At 36.2% G+C, this 10,332-nt stretch overlaps 2 long non-coding RNA genes across 3 annotated transcripts; one reads left to right on the top strand and one right to left on the bottom strand.

Annotated features, from left to right (window-relative positions):
- Positions 1-5,104: 5,104 nt before the first annotated feature.
- LOC134800791 (uncharacterized) lies at positions 5,105-5,932 on the top strand. Of its 2 annotated transcripts, XR_010145564.1 has the most exons (3): positions 5,113-5,255; positions 5,394-5,744; positions 5,867-5,932. It is a non-coding gene; the product is annotated as an uncharacterized LOC134800791 (long non-coding RNA). The 2 variants fall into 2 exon arrangements; XR_010145563.1 differs by having other exon boundaries at positions 5,105-5,744.
- Positions 5,933-6,550: 618 nt separating this feature from the next.
- Positions 6,551-8,521, bottom strand: LOC134800737 (uncharacterized). The gene is made up of 2 exons (XR_010145559.1): positions 7,905-8,521; positions 6,551-6,814 (listed from the first exon to the last, which is right to left on the bottom strand). It is a non-coding gene; the product is annotated as an uncharacterized LOC134800737 (long non-coding RNA).
- Between the last annotated feature and the right edge of the window lie 1,811 nt (positions 8,522-10,332).

Raw genomic sequence — 10,332 nt, 5'->3', positions numbered from 1 at the left:
TTTAATATGAGTCCACGTGCATTTTTGGTTATTATTATTGGGGCTGAGTAAGCCGAGTAATCCAATCAACTCTCATTACGGGACGTTTCGGCTGTAACTTTATTTGCTCACGCAGCTTTGCCTGAGCTTCCTGCTGCCCCGAGTCGCACGCCCGATACACCGAAGCTTCGAATATTTTGCCCAAACGTAATTATTAAAAATTGCTTTCAATTTTGCGGCAGGCACTCACTTGAATGTAGCGCGGAATGTTTATGTTATGAGGCTAAAACTCTATTATAAAAGCAATTATTTTTAGCTCCTGTTTCGCATACTTTGTTTTAAAAATTCTTCTACTATTTATGTATTATACGTACAGTGCTCGCTTTAAATAGAACGTTGAAGATACGAATTACTTTTTTAAATTATTAAGTAAAAGCAGACTTCGTTTTCAAGACAAATGCGCGCTTAAAATTTAAAGGCTTAATTTGAACTTGTTAATGGACGGGAAAGCGTGGCGTTCTTTTTTGTTCAGTTAAGAGTTTTAAGTTAAAAAATATACCTATATCTACAGAAAAAAAGTCAAAAATGATTTTGACACAAGTTTTGACTTAAGAGTTTACTATTGTGATTATTTGTGATATTAAAATAAAATAGGGAGTACTAAACATTGAAACCCTTTTTACTGCCATATTAGTATCGACCATCGCCTATTTGGATCAGTAAAATCCTAGCCGCTATAAAACACTGTCATCTCTTTACAACATATTTATTATTCTTCCGTCGTCGTGGAGCGGAGTAAAACGAAGTAAAATTGAACTTTCACTGGGAGGGCGGCTGCCCGCCAGTACTAACCATCATGTTTATGACTTCTATAGGGAAATACTATCCGCGACAATGTACTGCTAAATGGAAAAACTTTTATTCCCACACATGCGCGTACCTATATTAGGAGCATTTTCATATTTTTGTCCCGTAGCCCCGATGAGTTTTTTATGTTTATGCGCTCGTAAAGTTGCTCGGTTTAGTTGGCGACAATGTTGCCGATGTGTTTACGTTTCGAATATAGAATTTTCAATGTAACGAGCGAGCGTTAACTGCTTGAGCGTTATGTGAAAATCGATGTGACCAGAGCCTCTACCATCAGTTTTAACATTGACATAACGCTCACGTCTACGTAATTTACTTTCTGTACAACTCGCTTCCACTATTGCTCGCATATGCGAGTACGAGCGAGATGCATAGAAAGTAAGTTACGTAAACGTGAGCGTTATGTCAATGTCAAAACTGGTGGTAGCCGTACAGTGCGCTGTTTATACAAGTGGAAGTCCCTTTCTAACACAAGCTGTCAAAAAGGGACTTCCATTTGTATTACAAGTTACAAGCTTTTGATAAACAGGGCACAGATCTCGCTACGTCTTTATAAATATGTCCAAGCGTTAAATACTAATCTAATTGGTGACGTACATGCTGGCAATTTTTCCCATTCATTAGTTTCCTTAAAATGTTATAAAAAGTAACTTAAAAAATAATTGAATTTAAAACTATTCTCAAGCGTCCTTTTATAGTAGGTCATATCAATAAAGAGATAATCCCACTATTACTATCCATCGTGTAACAAAGCAACCCCTTGAGAGTACAGTATCTATTGCTGCGACCACCGGCACTTCTAACAAACACGATTCTAATCAATACATCAAACAAAACTTCACCACTAAGCAATAATAATTAAAAGCGAATGATTATATGGAATATTTGCGGAGGACCAAAGGGGACTGTGCCCCCGGGGCTAAGGCATAATAAGACATAGTTAGGGTAGAACAATCAAAACGCAGAAGCGAAACTCTCTCAAACGTGTATACAGTTTGGTTTGTATAAATCAAACCGATACAGATAGATGTTAATTTGATTTTTTAGTTTTTTTTTTGTATTAGTTTTAGTTTTGTAGGAAGTATTAATTTTAGGTTACTTTTTATTGTAAGTATTGTACTAAATTACTATAATAGAGAAAAATAATAATTAATAATCTAAATGTAATAAATCATTTCAGGCTAAATATTCTTTGCCATAAATTCTTTGATTTTATTTCCTTATTTTACTGGTCACGAGGGTTATGACTAACCGTATTGCACTCATATTATCACCATAATTGTATCAACGTTACATACATACTAACCTAAAAACAATACATTGATTACGTACGAGCTCGTATTGACATCAACTGTACCACGATCGAAACAATCACGATTTGATAATTTAATATATTTACTAAGTAGGTATATACTGTACTTTCATTCCTGATTTTGTGATACCAGAAACAAGCACCTGTCTCTAAATCTTCTATGCCTAGTTGCCTACGGTATTCTCTATCAGTTTAGGCAGAAATCACCAAAATGTTATTGATGAACCGTTTCATTTGATCTGTTTAGTCCACTCTCTGCCAATAATCTGAGAGCGTGTGTAATCCACCGCCCTCGTGTAATCCTGGTAGGCAGATGATGATTGCGTCCCATTTCAGTTTACAAAAGGTAATCCTTAAAGGCGAAACTATTGGGGAATTTTGATAGACCCCATAGTTAGTGTTTACGATGTAAATTTGACTGTAATATCATAAACCTCTTTGATTGGATATGTTCGAAGTTTTGGGATAAGAACTTGCAATGTAAAGTTATGTATTCCGTTATGTGGCTTTAAGTTTGATCCTTCTTTGACGGCTTACATTTACTTTAGGTTGGATACATAATGTACGAGTAACTGTAAAGAATATTATAGGGATGTTATTGCTTAAATAGTACCTAATCTAAATAAATACCTTAGTATTTCGTTCTAAGCGAAAGGTAGTGGTGCTAGTGCTCGAATGAAATTATGACGTACAAATAACACTTGCACTGCGTTGCTATCAAAATCGCTGCAGACTTTTCGTGGTCTAACTCTAAGTACCACCACTTTACTAAATGTAAACTTTAAGTTCGGTTGCTGACTCCATAAGTTCAGTTATTTTATTATAATTTTAATAGAAAAAAAAATATATTTATTTAAATCTGTAAATGAAATCATATTAGCTTATTTAAATCAGCATAAACATAGGACGTACCGTCCTCCATAAGATACCATTACGCGCTTTATGCAGAACCCTCATCAGAATAGCGTCGCGTTAACAAAACACACATTGTTTAAAGATCTGTTTTCGGAGTCCTTTACATAGTATACAGTTTTAGTCAGGGAAACCATTTTTAAGCTACCTATTTCGCTACTTGAAAATGCTTATAAAGTTTGTCATAATGTATGTATACATATAAGTTTACAATAAGTTGAACCTACTTATATAACAGATGAACTTGTAATTGCAATGGTGTATTGGTCTGTATTACTGTATTAGTCTGGATAACTGTAATGATAAATTTCTACGCAAGTTAAGTTAATTGAACTTTTTAAATTTTGTGGATTATTTTCGATTGTTTAATGATCTCTCATAAACTAACTTACTGTTATTGATCTGGATAATATGGCATGGTGTGGTTTCGACGTAACAAAACGGGCATCCTCTTGGAGTATAAAAGAGCATTTCGCGAACTCTTGTCGGCAAAGGGTAGCTTACAAAAGCCTTTTTAAAATACTTTCGAGATGCATATGTTGTTTAATGAAAACTCCCGCTGTTCTTAATAAACATTGGGCATACTGTGTGTAGCCGGGTAATTATTATGAATAGGTATTTTGCTATGAGTTTTCCCGTTTTTGTGCGAGCATTCATTCGGAATGAAAACCTACGCGTTTTGCTAAATTATATAAAATGAAAATATATTTTATTGTCAGGATACGATATATTGTCAATACAGGATATTGGAGAAATGTGCTTGTGACATAGACAATACACTTACTTACTCGTAAATCTAAAAGTAGTAAAAAATGTTTGGTTTGTGTTATAATTACTAACTTTAGATTTTAGAGCATGAAAATATTTTACATATTTAAAACCAAAAAATGCAAGCTACAACATTTATTTACAACGTACTTATACATATTTTTTCTTTGTCAACGATCGTTTTCCTAGTTCCTACTAATGTCCCAAAGGGATCGGATCGGATGCAATTTCAGGAGTATTACAATAACTGAACGGCAATATTAGCTATAAGCAGGAGATAAAACTTTATATCCAAACATTTTTATACCCATAAATAAACTTATTGTGCTTGCCAGTCGTTTAAGTCTATTCGGATTAGAATTTTATATTGCTTGGGCATGGACGAGGTAAACAAGGACTTAGTAACATCTTAGGGTCAAACAGATCACTGTGTTATGTCTTTCCTTTAGACATACACAAGAGTTAAGGGCTATAAAGGTTAATTTTCTTATTTAACCCTTATCCACGTGAAAAGATCCTCCTTTTATTTAGAGAACTATGATAAAATCATTGCTTACATGCCCACAAGCTGTTAACTATTGCCCACAGGAGAGAAAAATGTACTGTTCGCGATAACACACTAGTTTTCTCTCCTGTGGGCAATAGTTAACAGCTTGTGGGCATGTAAGTAATGATTTTATCATAGTTCTTTAAATAAAAGGAGGACCTTTTCACATGGATAAGGGTTAAATAAGAAAATTAACCTTTATAGCCCTTAACTTTTGTGTATGTCTACAGGAAAGACATAACACAGTGATCTGTTTGACCCCTTAGCGGAAACTCGATGCTTGTTCCTTTGAAGTAGGTGCTAGTACTGAGTGGGAGTCTTCTAGAACTTTTCTAGTGTCTTAAACAAGGAATTGATTATGTCACAGGTTGGAGCACAACTAGATGATCCTTGGATCCTCTGATTTTCTGTCTGGCTATACAGGGACCATTGCAAAACTTAAGTCTGCAATTAAACTGTATCGTGTTGTAGGACTCAGATTTGCAACCTGCGTTTTTTATACCCGGTCAGTAGCTTCAAGCATACGGCCGCCTGTTACCTCAGTTAAATAGCTGTGTGAATTTTGCAATAACTAATAACATAGTATCGAAGACGTCATTAATAGATTTAAGGAGCAGGGCCCGTAGCCAAATTACATTCGCTCCTTATCGATTCGATCTCTACGTTCGCGAGCGACTAGTCGATAATGTTTATAATAACCTAGCCAAGAGGCAATCTTTTTAGTTTTCGCTCATTCTATGCGCCAAGTCGGTAAAAATTAATTTTTGTCTGTGGTTCTCGTTCAAAACCGTCAAGAAACATCATCTGTCAGCTGTCAAGAGTGTCAAGTGAACAGCGAATCTAATTTTGGAGAAAATAATTGTTTTATCGGTAAGCAAATTAAATATGTTGGTATTTGTTTAACTTAGTTTATCACAATTTCGTGATAAAATAACTCTATATAGTGTAATATTTGAAGAGTGCGTTGTTAATTGCATATAATTTTGACCTAAAGTTTAACAATTTCAGACAGCCGTCGTCCCCGCAGCCCCAACCAAGGCGGCGACGCAGCCAGAGCGGGCAAGAGCGGCTCCGCGGGCTCTTCTTCCACGCTGAGAAGTCCTCGCCAAGTTGGCACGTACAGTCAGAGCTGCCGCTGCAATGACGCCTTCATGGCAGTTACCAGTGCTAAGGACGTGCACTGCTGGCTTACTTGACCAGAAGAGACAATACTTTAAGCGTTAGTATTGATTCAAACCGTGAAGTGAAATTGTGGACAGGTTTGCCCGAATCAGTGTAACCTCAGTGAATTCATTTACTTCATAGACTTCAAACATTTTCGAAATTAACAAAAGTCAAGCGGACATTGAATACATAGATGTTATGCATTAGATTTATCTATTAAGATCGCCGAGGACAGGAACACTTGGAAAAGCATGGTACATCGCGCAGGAAACTCTTCAAACTAGACACAACCTTCAGCAATGAAGACGCCGACTAAGAAGATGCATTAGATAAGATAAAAGCTGCCTGTGAAACCAAAACTAATAAATCATATTGTTACTTAATATTATTTTTTTATTACCTACCTGTCTTTGATTTTTGTTTACTCAGTAATAGAAATACCTAAGTGAGTGAGGCGTAAAAATGAATTAAACACATCTTTATTATTTATAGTCAATGGAAATTTGGGAAGGTAATCTCACCCGCTAAGCTACTGGCTGTTCATATTTAACCTTTTGTATGCTCCTGTCAAAAAATTGTAATTTATATATCAATCATAATTGAATAAAATAAAATAAATAAATAAATAAATATTGGGGACATCTTACACAGATCAACCTAGCCCCAAACTAACCAAAGCTTGTACTATGGGTGCTAGGCGACGATACACATACTTATATAGACAAATACAAACTTATATACATAGAAAACACCCATAACTCAGGAACAAATATTAGTGTTCATCACACAAATAAATGCCCCTACTGGGATTCGAACCCAGGACCATCGGCTTAGCAGGCAGGGTCACTACTCACTAGGCCAGACCGGTCGTTTTACAAAGACAACTTTTAAAAATTAATGCATTTTTTAAAGTTGAATATAGGTAAGTACATGGGAGCAGATCTGCTCCTAAGCATACCAAAAGTTAAGGTGGTAACCACCATAAATAAATGACACAATGATTGGGTTAAAAAGTTAATTTATTTTATTGAAAATCTATTAATGAAAGATGCAGCAGGTATTTTTTGCCAGCAGCATGAAATCAGTAGCCAAGCATTCTTTTCTTGTTTGTACATATATTATGTACAGTGTATTAAAATAGTAAAACAACACTCAATATATTTTTGTGGTTGTACATGTGACATAGTTTCTTCCCTTGACCCTGACTTTGGAGCACCATAAAGTATTGGTTCATATGCCAAGGCTGCAATGAATATCCAAGTCACCTGAAACAAAATGAATGCTTAGTTTTTCAACAAACTCTGTAACATTTGGTTATAATACTTATTCTCTACCAGTCATATGACAAAAAAAAACTAAATGTTTTGTGTAAGTACATGTTATGATTATTTTTATATAGTGTGTAGGTACAGTCAGCTGCAGAGAAAAGGTACCACCACTACATAGAAGTTTGTATGCAGGGGTGGGACCTTTTCTCTGCAGCTGACTGTATCTGCGCCTGCCAAAAGAAGTCATATACAATGTTTCATAATATGAAAAAGTTTCATTAATATGGTTGATAATGTATATGTATGACAACAGCCCGTCTGGCCTAGTTGGTAGTGACTAGTGACCCTGCCGGTTAAGCTGATAATCCTGAGTTTGAATCCCCGGTAAGGAAATTTGTTTGTGTAATGAGCACAGATATTTTGTACCTGAGTCATGGGTGTTGTCTATGTATTTAAGTATAGTTTGTCAAAGGACTGTCTCATTTCAAACAAAGACAGAGAGAATCATACTAGCTTTGTCATATACCAGTACTAGCACCCAAAAGATAAGTATGAGTATAGTTTTCCTGGTTCTTACTGACTGACAAATTGGTTTGACCATCTATATATAGTTATCTAAATACCCTAAGTACCCACAACACAAGTCTTCTTGAGCTTACTGTAGAGTCCGACTAGAAATTGTAGAAATTAAAAAGTAGCAACACTGTAGTCTCATCCCTTTCAAATCAATTTAAGAAAATGGGATGACACTACAATATTGCTAGTTGTTAGTGACCTTGCCTATGAAGGTGATGGTTTTGCTTCCCGGGAAGGGCATTTATTTGTGTGAAGAACTTTTGTTCCCGAGTCTTTATCTATATTTGTAAAGCCTTTACCTATATACCTTTGCCTTTACACATTCAATTCACTTTCCTATTGAAAAACAAGTGCTTGCCATTGCGCATATGGGTACCAAATTTAATCTACACCGTTCATCGGTTTATATTTGATGACGTAACAGGAACACATTAGTTATTTTAGCATTAATAACATATTTTATATACTTATTAGTAGGTATAGTAGGGATAAGTTATTGACTCACTCTTACCTTTGTAGGGACATTGTTTCGTGTTGCATTTGTGGGTGCATAATCCATTTTTCCATGACACTGTCACTATAGATAGGTAGATATTCAGCGCCTCGGTCACATTGGATCCTTTGGGTGAAATGCTGCGTACGGCCCACAATCCTTTGATCGTAGCATACATGATAAGATCACCAGCTAAGGGCAGTCCTTTCCTAAGCAGTTTCAAGTTTCAATAGAGGCGATTTTTCAGACGGCGCCTGCGTCTAAGCGACACTTCCGCGTTGTTCGCCGCCCACAATAATGTTGAAGTATGCTTTTTATTACAAATTCTAATTTACAAACACTATTATTCGGTATTTTCTTGTGCTTCGGTAAGTTATCTGCAAGGGGATAGCTCGCGCTACGTATCGACACCTAGGAGGCGATAACGCTTGTCAAAAGTGTCACTTGGCTAGACAATGTATGACAGATGTCGAATCCCGGTAACGAAAGTTTTGCGTTTCGTTACAACATTGCAACTTGGCTAACATTTTTGTATTCGTTAATATTTTTCGACAGACTCATCTACGGTACCTGTCATTCCCATACATTTTTTATCGATTCGTTAGCGATATCTTTTTTCGAAATGCGTTTTGGCTAGGCCCCCTGTTTGTTTTAAGTACAAACATATCGGCAAACATGAATTCTAATAAACTAGCCGTAATTCTCGCATACTTGAACCAACTTATACCAAACACAAATCAACCAAAAATAGTTCTTATGTGAACGAGGTAAGAATCTTTGCGGATTGCAGATAATTTGATGGTCATGATATCTGAGTCCGTGTCAAGTGAGTTATCCTAATTAGACGGGCGACTTCGCGCAATGCATGTTAATGACTGACATTTGCATTTGGAGAGCGCATTTTGCCTGTGATGTTAGGGGGTGGTTTCGCTATGCGAACACACCAAAGGTATTTTGCCTTTTCTTTAGCTGAAATTCTTCACTGTGGCTTTAGGCCATGGTCTCTAGCTAGCTATATATACACCGCGGGCACTCTACAGTCGACATCACTTTGATAATACTCTAGTCGTTTTTAGGACCATTGACGAATAAAACTAGAAGATTGTGTCTCAATATTCAGCGCCTTCTATTGAATGAAAGTCGAGCTATTTTGACAAGAGGTCGAAAAAAATGGATGGAACTGAGGCCTACATCAAAATAACTCAAATTCCGTTCAATAGATGGAGCTGCGATACTCAAACTCGGAAGCAGAGGTCTAAACGCTGAACAAAATCAATGGAACTGAGACCTGCTGCGTTAGTCACGCCATCTGGCAATAAGCTGTATATATATTAAATCTTATTTATTTATTATTATATCTAATTTTATTATTATATCTAATGATGAGGGCGATTTTGTCGGTCTTATTCGTAAATGTCAGGACCTAGCAATTATTTAAATATCTGATTTGTAGCGAATGTTTGATGCTCGTTCATCTTTGCAAACTCCAACCTTACCCTACATAGGGAGTAAAACCAGGCGCAACTGTCAAAATCACCACGTGATCATTACACCGGGGAATGGGACGGAAAATGAGCGCACGGATAATTGGCTCGGCCGAATTTGTGTAACGCGATATTTTGATGAGGTGCGGATGACGTCTGCTGATTGTTTGTACGTGACGTCTTATTATGTTATGCTTGATGTGATGTATGTATAGGTATATGTATTTTATTTTCTCTAATACGGAACAAGCAGACAGGCAATACAAAGTGAATACCTATCAATTTAAAGGGGTATATATTTCTTTCGTAATGTGTCTGACATTTTTAATGAGCCTAACCCAATAAGTGACATTTCTTCCATCAATATTCCTACTCTTATATATTCAGCCGTCGTCACTTCAGTTTGACGAGGCTAAAATATTTTTTGCCATAAGAATCAAAAGAACGAGAACTGTAAAAACAAGCAAAACACGATTAATACTGCATAGCTAAAGTTTTGAAGGCGTTTCATATTTATCACGGTTTGCAAAATGTAAAATTGCCGCCGCAAAATAGAATTGCGAGAATTATTTAGATATAGTTTAGAATTTATTGAAGTGGCAGTGGGGGACCGAAGGCAGTTAAATTAGTTCTTCAAGCATCTGGAATCGACGGAGCAAGTTTCCCTCCCCACACCGCCCCACTGAGAGCATTCACTGCGCAACGGGCATACATTAAAAGTTTGCCGACATAATATCAACATTCTTGAAAAAAAAAACGAAAACACAATGAATTCTGAAGTCTATAGTGGCGTTTAATTACTTTGCACGACGCAATACAGCTGAGTTTCAAAGAGAAATTATAACTTTTATTCATTTCACTAGAAGCTACTTAACTACGTTTATAATAATGTTACAGAGAAAAGTATTTACTTAAGAGCTATACACTAAAATAGATGGCATAAACTACAGAAAAAGTGACTC

This window comes from Cydia splendana, chromosome 1 (genome assembly GCF_910591565.1).
Source record: "Cydia splendana chromosome 1, ilCydSple1.2, whole genome shotgun sequence".
Lineage (NCBI taxonomy): Eukaryota > Metazoa > Arthropoda > Insecta > Lepidoptera > Tortricidae > Cydia > Cydia splendana.
The sequence above is the reverse complement of the archived record's forward strand: the minus strand, read 5'-3'. Positions and strand labels throughout refer to the sequence as shown.